The sequence below is a fragment of the Chiloscyllium punctatum genome, chromosome 45, assembly GCF_047496795.1.
Source record: "Chiloscyllium punctatum isolate Juve2018m chromosome 45, sChiPun1.3, whole genome shotgun sequence".
Classification (NCBI taxonomy): domain Eukaryota; kingdom Metazoa; phylum Chordata; class Chondrichthyes; order Orectolobiformes; family Hemiscylliidae; genus Chiloscyllium; species Chiloscyllium punctatum.
This window is the reverse complement of record NC_092783.1, coordinates 55,402,682-55,424,258: the sequence shown is the minus strand read 5'-3', so window position 1 is coordinate 55,424,258 and position 21,577 is coordinate 55,402,682. Positions and strand designations below refer to the sequence as shown.

The following is a 21,577-nucleotide window of genomic DNA, read 5'->3' as shown; positions in this document are numbered from 1 at the left end:
AGCTCTGGGAAATGTGGGGTTGGGTTTGGATGGGTTGCTCTTCAGAGGGTCAGTGTGGACTCAATGGGCCAAGTGACTTGCTTCCACTCTGTAGGGATTTTAATGTAGGACTTTATTTCCACTGTAAAATACATGTGACAATAAAACCATTCATTCATTACAAAAATCTTATTCTTGAAAAATGGGCACCTCGAGTAAGGCCAGAAATTACTGTCCATACTTAGTTGCTCTTGGCACTGCTTTCTTGATGTGCGACAATCTACGTACCAAAGGTGCTTCTGAAATACTGCTGGATGGGCAGTTCCAGGATTCTGATCCAGTGAACCATGAAGGAATGGCGATATAAATGTCCAAATTAGTAGATTGGAAGGGAATTCTAGGAGTGCTAATTTCCTGCTGATTCTGTTGCTGTTCTTGACTTTACAAGTGGTTGAGGCTGGGTACTAGGGAGGTTCTGGCAAAGAAGACTTGGTGAATTGCTGAAGTACATCCTGCAGATTGAGCACATTGCAGCCACACTTACAGTTTAGAACTTGCACTGTATGAACTTGCTTTGCATGTAAAATCCAAAAATAATATAGATGGACAGGGATAATATATGCCTAGGGACATGATTACCTCCAAATCTCTCCAAGTATTGTCCACTTTCTGTCGACTGTTGAGAGACAGGGAGAGACAGTGCAGGAATAAAATACGTTGGTAATATCAAGCTGCAGCAATGAATTCCTTAATGTGACATATGGCAAAGCTAACAAGTCTCAACTCTTCCAAAAAGCTTTGTGCTGCTGTTAATGGAAACCCTCCGGATCAGTCCAACAAGTCAAGCTGGATAATGGCAGGCAGCCATTCTCTGCTGGAGCGATTTCACACAATGAAAGATAATAACAGTCCCAACATCCAACTCAAGATATATGCCAGGCTTCTAATGAATGGAAAGAAACGAGGCATTTTATCCCTGTGATTTAATGTTATTTTAACTTTGTCTTCCCAATATAAACTCATATTTAGTTCAACTGAAAATCTTTCTCCAAGTTCGGGACTTGGAATATTGAAGCCAAAGTAGGCCATTTATCCCATTTACCCTTCCATATCAAAACATATTGGAATATTTTTGCTACATTTTGCTCAAATAGTGACAGACCATGTACTCCCTCAAGAATTCATGGGTGATGCATTTTAAGATACTTCAATGAAATGACAAGGATCTTTACAAATGAAATCTTTTGTGGTTGGTTTGGCTGTCATCAGTATATCCCAACAATTAAAATTAACAACTCAGATGGTGAAACATATCATGTCCCTGCGTTGCTAGGTAGACTGCCTCACTTGCTTAATACAAGTCTTCCAAACCAAGCACTACCTAATACTAGGTTTTTCACAGCAAGCTGTTGTCAGGAGGACAAAGGGAATTGTGTGTCAAGGATGTTCCCTAAACCTCTCTGAAAAAAGTGTAACACTATCAGCAATTCATGACAATGCATAGCCCAAGGTCACCCATACTGGAAAAGAAGCATCCACAAAGGAGCTCAACCATTTTAAGTATCACCAATAGAGGGAAGCCAGGCATAAGCAATGGAAGGAGCACAGGAAAACCCGCATCCCATTCAACCACCTCTTCAAACACAATTGTCCCATTTGTGGCAGAGTGTGCAGATCCAGCATTGACCATTGATGCAGCATTGGGTTCACAACTCCAGTCCCTCAATCTCAAGGGACTGTCTTAGAGAGGTGGAAAAGTGCCTCATTTAATTTGGTACATCTTGAAGTAGAAGTCGGGCCCATTGGCTGCTCATTACGTCTGACACTATCAGATCTTCATCTAGAATACTGCATTCTCAGCGGCCAGATTGGGACAAGGACTAGGAGCTGCATACTGCTGTCCACCCAAATCTCACATGTGGAGATTTATGTTAGACACTGGGGGAGATTCAAAATGAGCAGGAGGAATAAAGTGCCTTATGAAAAGCGCTCACAAAATCATTTTGTAAAAACCGAATGCCTCACAAAACGTCTTTACGCCATACTTTAGGAAGGATACAATATAATTTGAGAGGTGGCAGTCAAGATTCACAATGCTTCCAGTGATGAGAAACTTGAGTTTTATGAACTGATTGAACAAGTTGGATCTGTTTGCCGAGATTTGATAGAGGTATTCAAAACTATGAGAGGTCTGAACAGATTAAAGTGGTTGATTCAGCAGACTTGTGTGAATAAAAGCAAAATACCATGAATGTTGGAAATCTGAAATGAATACAGAAAATATTGGAGAAACTCAGCTGGTCTGGCTACATCTGTGAAGAGAAATAGAATTATAACTCTGCTTAAGAACTGAAATTGGAAAAGACTTTTGTGTCTAGGTGCATAAATTATTGAAGATTACAGGGCATGTTGAGAGAATAACTAATAAAGCAAACAGAATCTTAGGCTGCATTAGGAGGGGCTTAGAGTTCAAGCACAAGGAAATTATGTTAAACTTGTACAAAACAATAGTTTGGCTTCACCTGGACTATTGCATCCAGTTCTGGGCATTACACTTCATGAAAAATGTGAAAACATTCAGGGAGGCTATGGATAGACCCCCTGAAAAATTATTCTGGGGATAATAACTATCAGTTACTTGAAAGATGTTGAGACTATTTACCTTGAAGAAAAGAAGGTTATGGGGAGTTTTGATAGAAGTATTCAAAATTATGTATACCTGAGTGGAGGAGACAAGGAAAAGTTGCTCCCAGTAATGGAGGCTCAAGGTCAAGGGGGCATGAATTTAAGGTAAAAGAAACAATGGCCACATGGGAAGAAAAGCTCTCATGCAGTGACAGATTGGGATCTAGAATATATGGCCTAACATGACGAAGGCAGTTCAATCAAGGCATAAGTGGATTCTGGGTAATCCAAGATGGAGGACGGGAAAAATTTCTGACTGTAACAGGCTGCTCCTTTTTTGAGGAATTTTAGGTTGGAAGAAGCAAAACTGGCCTTTAGTAGAGTGATATGCTCTTTTTATCGAATGTGGGAGTTTAGGGAGAGTTTACGTGTTACTGAGGATTATATTTGCAATAAATGCCATTGGTTGCGAATCCTATCAGGTCGAATGGATCGATTGAAGAGACAGTTAGAGGCAATGAGGAATTTACAAGAGTAAGGAGGTGTGATGGATGGCAGTTATAGGAAGGGAGAAAATCACAGAAACAGTCATATAGATGGGTTAACTCCAGGAAAGGTAAGAAAGGTAGGCAGGTAGTGCAGGAGTCTGCTGTGGCTGTCCCCATTTCAAACAAGTATGCTGTGATGGATTCTCTGGGGAATGTAGCAAGAACAGTCAGGTTTCTGGTATCGAGACTGGATATAATGCTATGAGGGGTATATTGGGTTCCAAGAGATCAATTGTGACAGGGGACTCTCTAGTCCATGGCACAGACAGACATGTCTGTGGCCATCAAAAAAAAAAGAATGGTGTGTTGCCTCACTGGTGCCAGAATCAAGGATGTCTCAGAGAGGGTGCAAAAAGTTCTCAATGGTGAGAGAGATCAGCAGGAAGTCATTGTACACATTGGAACCAATGTCATAGGAAAGGAAAAGGTTGAGATTCTGAAATGAGAATATAGAGAGGCAGGAATTTAAAAAGGTCCTCGAGAGTAGTAATATTTGTGCTACGAGCTAGTGAGGGTAGGAATAGGAGGATAGAGGAGATGAATGCATGTCTGACGAGCTAATGTATGGGAGAAGGATTCACATTTTTGGATCATTGAAATCTCTTCTGGGGTAGATTAGATTAGATTAGATTAGATTACCTACCGTGTGGAAACAGGCCCTTCAGCACAACACGTCCAAACCGACCCTTTGAGATGTGACTTGTACAAGAAGGATGGATTGCACCTGAATTGGAAGGGGACAAATAAACTGGCAGGGAGATTTGCTAGAGCTGCTCGGGAGGATTTAAACTATTAAGATGATGGTGGTGGGGGGGGGGGGGGGGGGGGCGGGGGTGTGGGGGGCGGGGGAACCCAGAGAGACACTGAGGAAAGAGACCAAACTGAGAGGCTGGTACAGTTGAGAAAAGAAGTGACTCAAACAGTCAGAGCAGGCCAGGACAAAGCAGTGAACAAGGTAGGACTAATAAATTAAACTGCATTTATTTCAATGCAAGGGGCCTAACAGGGAAAGCAGATGAACTCAGGGCATGGTTAGGAACATGGGATTGGGATATCATAGCAATTACAGAAACATGGCTCAAGGATGGGCAGGGCTGGCAGCTTAATGTTCCAGGATACCAATGCTACAGGAAGGACAGAAAGGGAGGCAAGAGAGGAGGGGGAGTGGCATTTTTTACAGCTGTGCTGAGGGAGGATATTCCTGGAAATACATTCAGGGAAGTTATTTGGGTTGAACTGAGAAATAAGAAAGGGATGATCACCTTATTGGGATTGAATTATAGACCTCTGAATAGATAGAGGGAAATTGAGAAACAAATTTGTAAGGAAATCTCAGTTATCTGCAAGAATAATAGGGTGGCTATGGCAGGGAATTTTAACTTTCCAAACATTGACCGAGACTGCCATAGTATTAAGGGTTTAGATGGAATTTGTTAAGTGTGTACAAGAAAATTTTCGAATTCAATATATGGATGTACCTACTAGAGAAGGTGCAAAACTTGACCTACTCTTGGGAAATAAGGCAGGGCAGGTGACTGAGGTGTCAGTGGGGGAGCACTTTGGGGACAGTGACCATAATTCTATTAGTTTTAAAATAGTGATGGAAAAGGATAGACCAGATCTAAAAGTTGAAGTTCTAAATTGGAGGAAGGCCAGTTTTAATGGTTTTAGGCAAGAACTTTCAAAAGCTGATTGGGGGCAGATGTTTGCAAGTGAAAGGTCAGCTGGAAAATGGGAAGTTTTCAGAAATGATATAATGAGAGTCCAGAGACAGTACGTTCCTGTTCGTGTGAAAGGAAAGGCTGGTAGGTATAGGGAATGCTGGATGATGAAAGAAATTGAGGGTTTGGTTAAGATAAAGAAGGAAGCATATGTCAGGTATACATAAGATAGTTTGAATGAATCCTTAGAAGAGTATAAAGGCCATAGAAATATACTTAAAAGGGAAATCAGGAAGGAGACATGAGATAGCTTTGGCAAATAGAGTTAAGGAGAATCCAAAGGGTTTTTAAAAATATATTAAGGACAAAAGGGAAACTAGGGAGAGAATAGGGCCCCTCAAAGATTAGCAAAGCAACCTTTGTTTGGAGCCGCAGGAAATGGGGTAGATACTAAAGGAGTATTTTGCATCAATGTTCACTGTTGAAAAGGACATGAAAGATATAAAATGTAAGGAAATAGATGGTGACATCTTTAAAAATGTTCATTTTGCAGAGGAGGAAGTGCTGGATGTTTTGAAACACATAAAACACATGAAACACATAAAATCCCCAGAACCTGATCAGGTGTACCCTCGAACTCTGTGGGAAACTAGAGAAGTGATTGCTGGGCCTCTTGCTGAGATATTTATATCATTGATAGTCACAGGTGAGGTGCCGGAACACTGGAGGTTGGTAAACGTAGTGCCACTGTTTAAGCAGGGTGGTAAGGACAAGCCAGGGAACTATAGACCAGTGAGCCTGACGTTGGTGGTGGGCAAGTTGTTGGAGGGAATCCTGAGGGACAGGACGTACATGTATTTGGAAAGGCAAGGACTGATTAGAGATAGTCAACATGGCTTTGTGCTTGGAAGATCATGTCTCACAAACTTGATTAAGTTTTTTGAACAAGTAACAAAGAGGATTGATGAGGTTAGAGTGGTGGATGTGATCTATATGGACTTCAGTAAGGCGTTCGACAAGGTTCCCAATGGGAGACTGGTTAGCAAGGTTAGATCTCTTGGAATACAGGGAGAACTAGCCATTTGGATACAGAACTGGCTCAAAGTCAAAAGACGGAGGGTGGTGGTGGAGGGTTGTTTTTCAGACTGGAGGCCTGCGACCAGTGGAGTGCCACAAGGATTGGTGCTGAGTCCACTACCTTTTGTCATTTATATTAATGATTTGGATGTGTGCATAAGAGATATAGTAAGTTTGCAGATGACACAGATTGGAGGTGTAGTGGACAGCAAAGAAGATTATCTCAGATTACAATGGGATTGATTAGATGGGCCAATGGGCTGGGAAATGACAGATGGAGTTTAAGTTAGATAAATGCAAGGTGCTGCAATTTGGGAAAGCAAATCTTAGCAGAACTTAAACACTTAATGGTAAGGTCCTGGGGGTGTTGCTGAACAAAGAGACAAAGGTTCATAGTTCCTTGAAAGTGGAGTTGCAGGGAGATAGGATAGTGAAGAAGGTGTTTGGTATGCTTTCCCTTACTGGTCAGAGTATTGAGTACAGGAGTTGGAAGCTCATGTTGCGGCTGTACAGGAAATTGGTTAGGCCACTTTTGGAATATTGCATGCAATTCTGGTCTCCTTTCTTTCAGAAGGGTATAGTGAAATTTGAAAGGGTTCAGGAAAGATTTCCAAGGATGTTGCCAAGGTTGGAGGATTTGAGTTATAGGGAGAGGTTAAATAGGCTGGGACTGTTTTCCCTGGAGCATCAAAGGCTCAGGGTGTCCTTTCGAGGTTTATAAAATCATGAGGGGCGTGGATAGGATAAATAGATAAAGTCTCTTCCCTGGGGTGGGGGAGTCCAGAGGGAATAGGTTTAGGGTGAGAGGGGAAAGATATAAAAGAGACCGAAGGGGCATTTCGTTCACACAGAGGGCAGTACGTGTATGGAATGAGCTGCCAGAGGAAGTGGTGGAGGCTGGTACAACTGCAACATTTAAAAGGCATCTGGATGGGTATATGAACAGGAAGGGTTTGGAGGGATGTGGGCCGGGTGCTGGCAGGTAGGACTAGATTGGGTTGGCATGGGATATCTGGTCAGCATGGACAGGTTGGACCGAAAGGTCTGTTCTGTGCTGTACAAAGGAGAATGTGCAAAGTTACAAGGAGAAGGCAGCAAGTGATATTTTGTAAGCCTGTCCTTCAGAGAACCATCGCAGACAGGATGGGTTGAATGGCCTCCTTCTGTGCTGGAACCATTCTGTGAATCCTGAGTGAGATGATGAATCAGGAATGGTGGTTAAACTGAGGTTTCACGGAGAGGAGAAGATAAAATACTGCTGGAAATTTGAAACGGAAATAGAAATCACTGAAGCTATTCAGCAGGTCAGGCCACATGCTCTGAGAAAATCCTCTTTCTTCAGAAGGAAAATATTTTTGATCAACGAGGGACTTATGCATTATTGGGCAGGCATGGTAGTAAAGTTAAATCAACAACCAAATCAGATCAGAAAAAATAGCAGGACAGGCTTGAGAGACTGAGTGGCCTACCCCTGCTCCACCTTTAATCATAGACTTCCTTCACTGCCAACATGTCCTCGGAGCATCTACTCTTAATTTGAGACCATCCGTTCAGCTGCAGGTGCTGTTTCTCTCCTGTTGACCTTCTCTAATGTTTCCCGCTCACTTGAGGCCAGCACTCAGAAATTGCCCAGTTTCCCTCCGATCTCCCCTCTCTCCCTTTCACTCTCTCTCTCTCCACACTCATCATGCCCACGAAACCAACCTCGATTAGATTAGATTAGATTACTTACAGTGTGGAAACAGGCCCTTCGGCCCAACAAGTCCACACCGCCCCGCCGAAGCGCAACCCACCCATACCCCTACATCTACCCCTTACCGAACACTACGGGTAATTTAGCATGGCCAATTCACCTGACCTGCACATCTTTGGACTGTGGGAGGAAACCGGAGCACCCGGAGGAAACCCACGCAGACACGGGGAGAATGTGCAAACTCCACACAGTCAGTCGCCCGAGGCGGGAATTGAACCCGGGTCTCTGGCGCTGTGAGGCAGCAGTGCTAACCACTGTGCCACGATTCTGTCCCACTAACCACCCAACTGCCCTCCAGGACCCGAAGGCCCTGAGGAGAACTCCCTACACTCACCACCCACCCCTGGCTAATATTTACCACAAAAATCAGATTAGATTTTTCTATTGCCAATTGTTTTTGGGATGTGGGCATCACCAGTATATACTGCTCAGTCCTAATTGCCTACAAGAAGGTGTTGGTGAGCTGTCTTCTTGAGTTGCTGCAGTCCATGTGCTGTGACTGGGAAGGATGTTCCAGGATTCTAACAAGCAACAGCGAAAGCATGGTCACACTGTATCAAGTCAGATAAAGGCAAAATACAGATGATGCTGGAAATCTGGAACAAACACAAGTAACACTGGAGAAGCCCAGCAGGTCTGGCATCATCTTTGAAGAGAGAAACAGAGTTAATGTTTCGCATTAGATGTAACCCTTCTTCAGGACTTTTCTGAAAAAGAGGGATACCAAACTGGGAATGTTAATGCTACTCCTCTGTCCATAGATGCTGCCAGACCTGCTAAGTTTCTCCAGTATTCTCTGGGTCTCTTCCAAGTCCTGACAACTTGTGGCTTGAAGGAAAATTTTCAGATCTTCCTACCAAAGAGCGTATGAAACTACACACAGTTGTGAACACAGCCCAGTCCATCAGACAAACCAGCCTTCCATCCATTGACTCCAGTCATACTTCCTGCTCCCAGGGAAGCAACCGACATAACCAAAGACCCCTTGCCACCCCGGTTGTACTCTTCTGTTGGACAGGAGATATAAAAGTTTGAACACTTTTACATAAAGATTCAAGAATTGCTTCTTCCCAACTGTTATTAGACTTATGAATGGATCTCTCAAATTTTAAATGTTGATCTCACTCTTTGCGCACTTTCTCTGCAGCTGTAACTTTGTATTCTTTGCTTTGTTCCATCACCCTAATGCACTTTGTGTGGTACTACCTGCTTGTAAATAAAACACAGATAAAACTTTTCACTGTACCTAGGTACATGTTACAACATGGGTTACTCTTTGGAGGGTCGGTGTGGACTTTTTGGGCCGAAGGGCCTGTTTCCACACTGTAGGAAAACTAACCTAATCTAACCTAAATCTAATCTAAAACTTTTCACTGTACCTAGGTACATGTTACTATCACAGGTCAAATTAAATCAAATCAGGTGGTGGCCTGGTCATGTCTCTGCTTCCCTTATTCAACAAAGTGATAGTGGTTGCATGTATTGGGGGGGGGGGGGGTGATCTGTGACACCTTTTGTGTGAGAGGGGATTGCAAATACTGTTGTCCCTGTGCATGAACAATAGTGAATGTTTTAAAATGGTGAAAATTGAGTGGGCTGCTTTGTGTTGGGTGGAGTTGAGCTTCCCTTGGTCCCAATAGATTAGATTCCCTACAGTGTGGAAACAGGCCCTTCGACCCAATCAGTTCACACCGACCCTCCGAAGAGTAACCCACCCAGACACTTTTCCCTCTGACTAACGCACCTAGCACTACGGGCAATTTAGCATGGCCAATTCACCTAACCTGCACATCTTTGGACTGTGGGAGGAAACTGGAGCACCCAGAGGAAACCCACGCGAACACAGGGAGAATGTGCAAACTCCACACAAACAGTCGCCCAAGGCTGGAAACAAACCTGGGACCCCAGTGCTGTGAGGCAGCAGTGCTAACCACTGAGCCACCACTCATGTTGTTTATGGGAGCTTCCTGTGCCAATGGGCTTCTGCCTATCCTACACCGCAAATGTGACTGCAAAAAGTTAACTTCACAATATTTTTGTGAATCACTTTGGCAGGCGCCATCACAAGTGGAAATATTTTCTTTTTTTCTGCTTTAACGAGAAGGAGCACATTTAATGGCCTGGTCTGCTGTCCTGAAGGCAGTGGCTATGCAATTAAGAGGGAGCCTCTCACTCGCTCCCAGCCGAGCTAAAGAAAAACCATCTCACACAGGGGCACATTGTCATTAGTGCAGCTCTTGATAATGTCCAGCAGGGGACAGCTTTTTCTCAACCATCTTTGTATTTGACATTCATCTCTCCCCTCTTCAGACCGGAAAAGGGCTTCTTTCTCTCTCTCTGTATGTTAAGTGTGGAGCAGGAATGGAGAGGGCAAACGACCCCGGAGATGCTTAGGCTGTTTCATCCCATCGGGACCTGAACAGGGAGCACGGGAAGGGACTGTGTGCAGTGTCCCTGCGTTCTGTCGAGACAGAGCAAGCGAGGTGAATTATTCCTGCATTATTCTGGGCGGTTTTCCTGCAGTTATTGCCGGGGCTTGTGAGCTGTCTTGGGTAGGGGTGGGAATGAGAAGGTGGGGGGTGGTGAAGACTGGGGAAAGCTGCGAGGAATTCCCTTTTCCATTCTGGGAATCTCGGTGTCTGCAGTGAGCTGCAGGTGGATTGGCGCTTGCCTGGATTTGATACACGTTTGTTTAATTGTGTAGTGCGAGGGGGCAGGGAGATAATGCAGATTTTTCTGTCTCTCGGTTGGCGAGTTTAGCTCACTGTCGGTTTTCGGGGGAGGGGGGGTACTGCATTTAGTATTTGTGTGTGGGGCTGGTGGGTTGTAATTGAATTAGGTGAGGCTTTTTTTTTGCCCAAGGTGTCCTGATTTAGGTTGCAGTCTTATTTTGATGGAGATATGAGTGTGAGACAGAACATGAAAGGGTTGCTTTCTTAACGCCGAGAGCCTGTCCCCATCAATCGTCAGTTTCAGTGACAATTTCAGGGATTGGACGCTGTGTTTAACTGAAGTGGGAGGAAGGGGCTGTTTATTCATGGAGTATGGCAACATCTCTTTTTGAAATAAAAGGGGAAAAAAAGTAATGTTAGATTATTTGGCAAAGGGTAGGGAACATGGGAGGTTTAAGCAGTGAGCTGTGACCTGGAATGTACGCTTGAAGTAGTGGAAGCAGATTTGATCGTGAATTTCACACTCGGAAGGGTCTGGTTACGAGGAGGGTGTTGCAGGGCTGTGGAAAAATGGGGGAAGGCAGAAGTGAATTAATAAGTTGCTCGGTCAAAGTACTGATGGACTTACTGAACTGCACTGGAGACTAAGGTCATGGTTTATTGGATTGCAGGGGTACCTGTGCTCCTGTATATAGTTTCCTAATTAATCTGCTTCGAGATGTTATTGCACACCTCTGGAATAGGTGGGACATGAATCCAGGTCTCCTAGTCCAGAAATAGGGTCATTTCCGCAGCAGCTCCCACTGCTTTGAAGATTCAAGCAGCTGCCTCAGAGGACCAGCAGTCACACCTTTGCAAAGTCTTCAAAAATCTGGTGGTGCAGTGGTAATGTCACCACAGTAAAAGGTACAGTTGCTATAGTCCATTCTCTCACTGTAGAGAGATAATTGGATAACCTTTTAACTTGTGGGTCACTGCACCTCCGGTGAAGTTGAGATGGGAATGGAACCAACAGTGTTTTTGTTTAGATTAGATTAGATTAGATTACTTACTGTGGAAACAGACCCTTCAGCCCAACAAGTCCACACTGACCCTCCGAAGAGCAATCCACCCAGACCCATTTCCTTACACTTACCCCTTCACCTAACACTACGGGCAATTTAGCATGGCCTATTCACCTAACCTGCACATTTTTGGACTGAGAGGAAGCCGGAGCACCCAGAGGAAACCCACGCTTTGTTCTCTGCTCCGCTTTGTGGATCAGCCATTCAGCCAATTAAGCTAACCAACTCCAACTAGTAATCCACAGGCTCAGAATAATAATCTGGGGACATGGATTCAAATGTCATTTAGGTAATTGGTGGCATTTAAATTCAATAAACAAATGTGAAGTTGAATGAGAGTTTACTGATCATCACTGAAACTATCAATTGTTATGAAACTCACCTGGTTCCCTAATGTTCTTCAGGGAGCGAAATCTTCTGCCCTTGGTCTGGCCTGCATGTGACTCCAGACCCATTGCAATTTAGTTGACTCCTAACTACCCTCTGCTGTTCAAAAACAGCTAAGCCTGACATCAGGCTCATTCGGAAAAGCAGGAAACACCTTGGTGGTCAACGCATGGAGGTTACGTTGAGATATCAGAGGGAGTGCACAACCTGCAAGCAGCCCCCCACCCTACCCAACCACTTCAAGCACTACCTTCCATATAAATTGTATTTATCTGTCAGGTCAGAACCCATTGAACCAGAGTGGGAGCAAGTCACCCTCTCCCAAGGAAGTTTGTCCAGGAAAATGTTGTAATGAGTGATTTGATGGAAGAAACCAAAGTCTGGTGATGACCAGAAGCAGATTTGTGGAGAAAAAGATTTGAAGAAGACCCCAGTAGGTTAAGGAGCTGCACAGCTTTGAGATCCTGAGGGATAATGAATTAGACAGGAATGTCTCGACTTTAATATGACAGGCCATATCTGTAACCATACTTACCAGGATGTGCAGTTTGACAAAGAAGTGTATATTATTTTTGATTAACCTCATTATCACAGAATCAAACTGTTTCAAAATACCTGATGCTGTGAAGCTGATGTGACTTCCTGCGATGGTATGTAGTTGGTGCAAGTGAACTACAACTTGCAAATGTTATTGTAATTGGGCTTCAATCAAGAAAGAACATTGGGAGGAATATGAGAGGTGCTGTTGATTTGTTAACGCCTGTTTTGCACAGAGCCATAGTTTATACATAGAGACCATTTGCAGAATGGTCGGCAAATGCATCAACGTCTTTCTGTTGGTAATGCTCCATCGCCACATGGAATGGAATGGTTACAGAAGAGGAGGCATTTTGGCCCTTTGAGTTCAAATCAGCTCAATTTAGCTACTTCCACTCTTCCAGGCTTTACCCATGTCCTCACTAATATTTTCTCTTCAGGTGCCTTCACTGCTCATTACATCACAACACTTTTCCACATGCCAACTTCAGTTGTTTTGCCAGTCCATAAAACACAAGACCATTAGGATGGCACGGTGGCTCAGTGGTTAGTACTGCTGCCTCACAGTGCTAGAGACCTGGGTTTAATTCCACCCTTGGGTAACTGTTTGTTTGTGTGGGGTTTGCACATTCTCCTCTTGTCTATGTAGGTTTCCTCGGGGTGCTCTGGTTTCCTCCCAGAGATCAAAAATGTGCAGGTTAGATGGATTGGCCATGCGTAATTGGCCATGGTGTCCAGGGATGCGCAGGCTATGTGGGTTAGTCATGGGTAATGCAGTGTTACTGGGATTGGGTGTCAGGGTGGGATGCTCAGAGGGTCAGTGTGGACTCAATGGGTCGAATGGCCTGCTGTGGTAATTTCATGCGTCTCTGTTTACATAGGAGCAGAAGTGTACTGTTCAGCCCCTCAAGTCTGTGCCATCATTCAATAAGATCATGGCTGGACTGATTCTTGACTCCACTTTCTTTTCTTTCTCCACAACCTTTTGGATTTTCTTACCAGATTAAACATGTCTGTCTCAGTCTTGGACATAGTTGATGATTAGTCTTTGCAGGATTCTGTGGTAAAGAATTCTACAGATTCACTATCCACTGAGAGAAGGAATAGCTCCTCATCTCTGTCTGAGATCTGCAACCTGTTATTCTGTGATTTTTGCCCTCCTGGTCCCAAAAAGGGAAATGATGTTTTGGCATTTGCCCTGTCAAGTCCCCTGGAATCTTGTTTGTTTCAGTCAGGTCCACCTCTCGGTCTTCTCTTAATCAAGTTACATCTGTGCAACCTGGTGAACTGGTCAAGAACCAATGGAAACAGTTCTCTCTATTCTGTGAAGACCCCTCTTGGTTTTGATCACCTCAAACCTTTCCTTTACCTTCTCAAAGAGAAAAGTCCTAGTTTTTCCAGTTAAAGTAACGTTTGTGACACACAAATACCAGACAATGATCATCTCCAACATGACCGAAACTAACCGTTGTCCCTTGACATTCAACGGCGTTACATCACTGAATACCCCACAATTAACATCTTGGAATTTACCATTGACCAGAAACTCAATTGGACTAGCTACATAAATGCAATGGCTCCAAGAGCAGGTCACAAGCTAGGTATCCTGCAGTGAGTAACTCCCTTCCTGAGACCCCAAAGCTTGTTCACCATCTACGAGGTACGTCAGAAGTGTGATGGAATAGTCCACATTTGCCTGGATGAGTGCAGCTCCAACAACACTCAAGAAGTTTGACGCCATCCAGGACAAAGCAGCCTGCTTAATTGGCACCACATCCACAAATATTGACTCTGGCCACCACTGACATCCAATAACAGCAGCGTGTGCCATCTATAAGATGCTCTGCAGGAATTAACAAGATAGTAGGAAACCTTCCAAAACCATAACCAGTTTTCATTTAGAAAAACAAAGGCAGCAGATACATGTAAACACCACCACCTGCAAGTTCCCTTTCAAGGCACTCACCATCCTGACTTGGAAATATATCAACTTTCCTTCAGTGTCACTGGGTCAAAATCCTGGAACTCCCTCCCAAACAATACGTGTGAATCTACCTAAAGCCCAAGGATGGACTGCAGTGGTTCAAGAAAGCAGTTCATCACCATCTTTGGAAGGGTGATAAATGCTGGTCCAGCCAGCAATGCCCACATCCCATGAATGAATAAAAGAAAATCCATTCACGTGACTGAAACCTCTCCTCTTTAAAGCCATATTCATTAACCTTTGCATACTCTCTGAAGCTAGTTCTTCAGGGATAGATTGAGATGAGTATCAGCAGTCTTCAGACAGCATTTGAGAAAGCAAACCAACTTCTCTTCAGTTGCTCAACTTGACAAATCAACATTTAGAAAGAAAATAGTTTCTGCTAATGGTTTCATACAGTACAAAAGGTCATGTAATTGTGTGGAACATCCTGGCTAGAGAAAATATTCATATTCTCAGTTGAGGTCATGTTTATATTCGGTTTTCTGAATTGTTGTTCATTGTTCAATTTGTGGTGGAGTCACAGTCTGTTTATGAATGATGTGAAGTTGGTCATTCTGATCAAGTTTGATAATATATCCCACTAAGACATAATGTATTGTGCTGCCTAGGCACATGGAAAATTCATGGCACTGAAGGAGGCCTTTCTGCCCAACATGTCTGTACTGGCTGTTAAAAGAGAGTTCTACCTAATCCCCACATTCTAGCCCTTGGTTTATAAGCTACAATTCTTGGCACTTTGAGTGCATATCAAAGCTGTTTCCGAACGTGATGAGGGTTGCTGTCTCTACTGCCCTTTCGGATAGAGAGTTCCAAACCCCCATGACCCCCGAGAGGTAAAGCAAAACTTTCAAGTCCCCTTTTTTCTTTTATGCCAACTAATTTGCACTTGGCTATTGACCCCTCCCACTTAACATAATAGGTCCTTACTCTGTTATATCTAGGCTTCTGCATAAATTAGATATGTCAGGAGGCAATGGCCAAGTGGTATTATCACTGGATTGTTAATCCAGACACCCGGGTAATGCTGTGGGAACCTGGGTTCCAAACCTGTCATGGAAGATGGTGGAATTTGAATTCAATAAATATCTGGAATTAAGAATCTAATGGTAACCATACAACATTGTTGGAAAGACCCATCTGGTTCACTAATGTTCTTCAGGGAAGGAAATCTATCCTTACGTGGTCTGGCCAACATGTGACTCCAGACCTAAATCAATTTGGTTGACTCTTAACTGTCCTCTGGGCAATTAGAGATGGGCAATAAATGCTGGTTTAGCCAGAGATGTCCTTACCCTGTGAATGAATTAAAACAAAAAAACCCACTAGCCTCCTATGCACTAAAGGAGATAATCTGAGCCTGTCTCATGTTTTATTTATAAGTAAAGTCCTTTAGCCCAAAAGCATTCTGGCAAATGTCTCAGAAATGATGGAATTGTACTATTTATCTGTACATGTTACACACTTAAGAGTGAGCATATGTGCTGCAGGTAATCTTGTAGATAATGCAAGATAAGGAAAAATGGTCTATGTAATGCTCAGGAATACTCAGTCCTGAAAAGGTGATCCGCATTGTTAGTGTAATTCTATAATGGTTCAGTTGGGTAACCCAGTGATTAGCTGATTTGTAAAGGAAGATCCTGGGTTTGAATCTTCAGTTGTGTCCTGTCCACTGTTGAGGCAGCTGAGATGTGCAAGCGGGTCTCCCTTTAACCGCTGGCCAAAGAAAGAATGAAATCACACAACAAGATTTCCACTCCTGATCATTGTCTGGAAGCTGTGTGTATTGGTTCAAAACATGTTGAGCTTAGTTTTTTCTGCTTTTCTGAATGAAGAGGGTACCAATAGTCCACTGTCCAATTTTGGCCAGTTAGTTGGAGCCAGAGGAGGTAGAACTGGAACCTAGCAAGATCTACTTCATCTGGGCAGATGGGGAGAAGCAAACAAAGAGTGTTTCTTTAAAATGATCGTGTATAGGTAACAATATATTTTAATATCTGTATACATGGTGACAAATAATTAACTGTGAGGCTGAATTGGTGTGTTGGTTTTGTCCTTGATTTGCCCCCCCTTCTCTCTTCTCCGCCCCCCCCCCCACTGATGTGCTTCTAAAGCACACATTTATGCCACTACCCAGACTGTCACGTCATACCACCTTAGCCCAACTGACCCTCTCCCTGTCTCTGTTCCTGAAACCTGAATGCCTTTGTTACATGTGGTCTTAATTGTTCCCACACAACACTGGATGACCCCCACCCCCCATTTTCTACCATCCATAAACTATAACTCATCCATACCTCTGCAGTTCGATCCCATCTCAAGTCATGTCATTAGAATCCTTAGTGTGGAAAGAGGCCATCCAGCCCATCGAGTCTGCACTGACCCTCTGAAGAGCATCACATCCTATCCCTATAATCCCTGCATTTCCCATGGCCAATCCACCTGGCCTGCACATCTTTGAACTGTGTGGGGAAACCGGAGCACCTGAAGGAAACCCATAGAGATATGGGGAGAACATGCAAACTCCATACAGACACTCACCCAAGATTGGAATTGAACCCAGGTCCTTTGTGCTGTGAGGCAGCAGTGCTAACCATTGAGCCACTGTGCTGCCCATTGCCACTATACTTGTTGTTTTATGTTAGCTACTGATCTGACAACACCTTTAGTCTTAAAATTCTGATCCTCATTTTCAAATCCCTTCACAGCCTCATCCTTCTATATCTCTGTAATCCTTTCTAACCCTATAAACCTTTGAGGTCTCCCACTTCTAAGGTCTTTGATTATCTCCCAATATCACCACTCCACTACTGTCACCATACCTTCAACTCTCAAAGCCAGATGCTTTCCCTCAGAATTTGCTGCTCGCTTTTCTTCATTTTTCAGTCGTTCCTTTAAACCCACTTTATTAACTCCTGGGATGTGGGTGTTGCTGGCTGGTCAGCATTTATTCCCTGCCCCTAGTTGCCCTTCAGAAGGTAGTACTGAGCTGCCTGTTTGAGTTGCTGTAGACCCATAATGTTGTTAGGGGATTCAAGTGAAGGAATGGTGATATATTTCCAACTCAGGATGTTGTGTGGTTTGAATGGTATATTGCAGATGGTAGTGTTCCAAATTACCTGCTGCTCTTGTCCTTCAAGGTGGAAGTGATTGTGGGTTTGGAAGATAATGTCTAAGGCTGTTTGGCAAATTTCTTCAGTACAGACTGCTGCTAATAAGCATTGGTGATGGAGAGAGTGGATGTTTGTGAATGTGGTGCTGATCAGGTGGCTGCTTTGTTCTGGATTGTGTCAAGCTTCCTGAATGTTGTTGGAACTACACTTATTCAGACAAGTGGAGAGTATTCCATTACATATCTGACTTGTGCCATTTTAATCATAAAACAAGTTGGACCGAAGGGTCTGTTTCCGTGCTGTACATCTCTATATAGCTGGTGGACAGGCTTTGGGGAGTCAAAAGATGAATCACGTGCTGCAGTATTCCTAGTCTCTGACCTGCACTTGTAGCCATTGTATTTATATGGTAAGTCCAGCTGAATTTCTGGTCAATGGTAAAGCCCAGGATATTGTCAGTGGGGGATTTGGAGAAAGAGTTCCCTGACTGGGGCTGTTAATCTAGTCTAATCATGGACGCCTGGCTGACAGATAAGAACATGATTGTCAGGGGTTCAGTTCACTCTGAGAGCCGGCTCTGAGAGAGCTGGATCAATGTCAAGGACTCTCTGCATGTAAATAAAGGGTGACTTGGTGGGATACCAACCTCTGTGGATTTATTTTAGTAACTCTATTGCATATCAAAGGGTGGTGGTTAGATCGTTGCCTGGCTTTTTTGTGGCATGAATGTTACTTGCCTCTTGTCAGCCCAAGCCTGAATATTGTCCAGGTCTTATTGCCTTTCTACGTGGACTGCTTCAGTATCTTAGGAGTGATGAATAGCGTTGTATAATGTTCAAACATCACCACTTAGGATGGAGGGAAATTCATTGGAGCAACTGAAGATGATTGGGTATAGGACACTACCTTGAGGAACTCCTACAGAGATATCCTGGAGCTGAGATGACTGACCTCCACTAATGACAATCATCTTGTGGGCCAGGTATGTCTCCAACCACTGGAGAGTTTGCCTCTTGATTTCTATTGATTCCAGTTTTGCTAGGGCTCCTTGATGCCACACTTGGTCAAACACGACCTTGACATCAAGGGCCATGGAATTCAGCTCTGTTGTCTATGTTTGAACCAAAGCTGTAATAAGGTCAGAAGCTGAGTGACCCTAGTGGAACCCAAACTAAGTGTCAGTGAGCAGGTTATTGCTAAGCAGATGCTGTACTGTTGATGACTCCTACAATCGGTTTACTGATGATTTGAGAGTAGATTGGGGCAGCAATTGGCCTGTTTGGATTTGCCCTGCTTTTTGTGTAGAGGACATACCTGGGGTTTTTCCACATTGTTGGGTAAATGCCAGTGTTGTAGCTGTATTGTAACAGTAGGGCTGCAGCAAGATCTGGCGCACATGTCTTCTGTATTATTGCTGGAATGTTGAAAGGGCCTGTAACCTTTACAGTATCAGCCATTTCTTGATATCTTATCTGATGAATAGAATTGGCTGAAGACTGGCCTCTATAATGCAAGGGACCACTGAAGAAGGCTGAAATGGATCTTCCCTATGGCACTCCTGGCTGAAGATTGCTACGAATGCTTCAGCCTTTTCTTTTGCACTGATGTGTTGGACCTGTGAGAGTCAACTACATCGCTGTGGCTCTGGAGTCATATGTAGGCCAGACTCAGGAAAGGAAGGCAGATGTCCTTCCCTGAAGGACATTAGTGAACCAGATGGGTTTTTTCTGGCAACCTACAGGGTTTATATGGTTGTCATTAGATTCTTATTTCAAGATTTGTTTTATTGTTATTGAATTGAGATTCCACCATCTGCCATTGTGGGAGTCAAACTCTGGTCCCCAAAACATTAGTTGAGTTTCTGATTAATAATCTAGTGATAATAACCCATTGTCTCCACCCTGTTCTAATACCTCCCTTTTTCACAGGGATTGTTCCCTCCGGGACATCCTAATCCATTCCTCAATCACCAGCACCACCCACCCTTCCCTCGGCACCTTCCCATCTTACTACAGAAGATGCAACACTTGCTCCTTCACCTCCTCCCTGCTCACCATCCAAGGGCCTAAACAGACTTGCCAGGTGAAGCAGCATTTCATCTGTACCTCCTCCAACCTTGTGTATTGTATTCACTGCACCCAACATGGCCTAGTCTACATTGGAGAAACCAAACGCAGGCTGGGTGACCACTTTATGGAACCCCTCTGGTGTGTACGCAAGCATAACCCCAACCTTCCCATAACTGGTCATTTTAACACAGCGTACTACTCACATACCCACTTGTCTGTCCTCTGCATTTTATACTGTTCCAGTGAATCACAGTGCACACTGGAAGAACATCTCATCTTCAGACTAGGCACTTTACATGCTTCTGGACCTAATGTTGAGCTCAACACCTCAAATTGTGAACCAACTCCTAGTTCTTCTCTTTCTTTCAGCTTTCCTTACTATATTCTCTGTAACCATGTCATCTCTTCTCCCTCTTCTCCCCTCCCCCCCCCCCCCCAACCCCCTTCAGTCCGACAGTTAGATACACTATTGTTCTACCATTTTCACATTCCAATCACTTAATCTGAACTAACAACATTCTTTCTCCACCAGTATTCTACACCTTACCACCACCAAACCTCTTCCCCCATCCCCCCAACTATAGCATAAATGCTGCCCCCTCTGCCTGACGTCAGATCAGGATCTGTGCTGGAAAAGAAGACGAACTGCACTGAGGTGTCACGTGGGAGGGAGAAAGAGAAAAATTTAGACCCAAAATGTTAGCTTGCTCTCTCTCTCTCTTCATGGATATTGTCTGATCCACTGTGATCTCCAGGATTTGTTGTTTTCCAATACCTCCTTCTGTGATTCAGAGTAAAGTCTTGTTCGATAGTACTTCTGTGAAACCTCTTGGGATTTTATTTTGTTTACAAATACAATTATTGGTTTAGCTAGTCTTGAACTTTCCCTCCTAAGGCTGTTCTGTTTACCTGCCAGCTAGCAACTCCACACCCTAGCCCTCAATCACCTTTCCCTTCCTGGATGGTTGCTCAAGCTCGTCCTAAGGAGGGTGGAGCCTCATGTTGTGCTTAACCGGTTCTACATCTTTAGATCTCTGTTGAGATTGAGACTAATCACTTCCGATGTAATTCAGAAACAAACAGTGGAGAATGCTGGAAATGCTCAGAGTGTCACGCAGCCCCCACAGATTAATGTCCTAATGAAAGATCCCAGCCTTGAAACATTCACACCATTTTTCTCCCCACAGATGCTGCCAGACCTGATTTATGTTTACAGCATTTTCTGTTTTTATTTCAAATTTTCAGCGTCTGTCTGATTTCGATTTTGCTTCTCTCTCCCCATGTCCTCTGTGGACTTCTTGCAGGTACAAACTCTAAATCCCAACCTTTCTAGTGTCAAAGTTAAAAATCACACACCAGGTTGTGGCCCCAACAGGTTTATTTGGAAGCACTAGCTTTCTGAGCACTGCTCCATCATCAGATAACCTGGTGTTGTGTGATTTTTAACTTTTGTACACCCCAGTCCAACACTGGCATCTCTCAATCTTTTCTCCTGCCAGATTTCTGTTGCCTGGTTTACCCTGAGATTAGGATTTAGTGCTGTACCTCCTTGAGTGAATCTGTCAAATGCATCAAATTTGTGTATGTGCTATTTTTATGGATTTTCTTCTTGGCTGTCAAACCTGTTAGTGTTTTCCCTTCTGAAGGAAAACCATGTAAAGCATACTTTGTTAAATGCAAGCAAGGCGAGCATTGGCAAATATTTTAGCTCACTTGCATTTCGTCAATGTTTCCAGAAGTGTGCATGTGTTGTTGATGAAAGGTAACAGCACTGTGGATTCCTCCCTTTAGCAGTATTTCTGGTTCTTGAGATACCCTGCTCCTGTAAGCAATTAAACATTGCTGCATTGTGGGCAGGAAATCTTGAGATTTAGGAATGCTTACCCACAGCATTCAGTGACAATCAGTCCCTCAGCTGTGCAGTACTGGGAGGTCAATGTTTCCGGTAAGACTGAGTTGATTAACCAGAAACTGTGCTGGAAAAGATGATGAACTGCACTGAGGTGTCACGTGGGGAGTGAGAAAGAGAAAGGTGATTGAGATAGGGGAAAAATGGATATGAAGCGCAGGCATGGCATGCCAAATGGCCTTTTGCTTCTACTATGTAC

The 21,577-nt window shown here is 43.7% G+C and overlaps 1 protein-coding gene across 1 annotated transcript in view; it reads left to right on the top strand.

Annotated features, from left to right (window-relative positions):
• The first annotated feature begins 9,933 nt into the window (after nt 1–9,933).
• The window catches only part of pik3c2b (phosphatidylinositol-4-phosphate 3-kinase, catalytic subunit type 2 beta), a 169,679-nt gene continuing 158,035 nt past the window's right edge, over nt 9,934–21,577 (top strand). The window contains exon 1 of the mRNA XM_072563818.1: nt 9,934–10,126. The gene's annotated coding sequence lies outside the window, so the exon portion shown is untranslated. The remainder of the gene's footprint in view (nt 10,127–21,577) is intronic.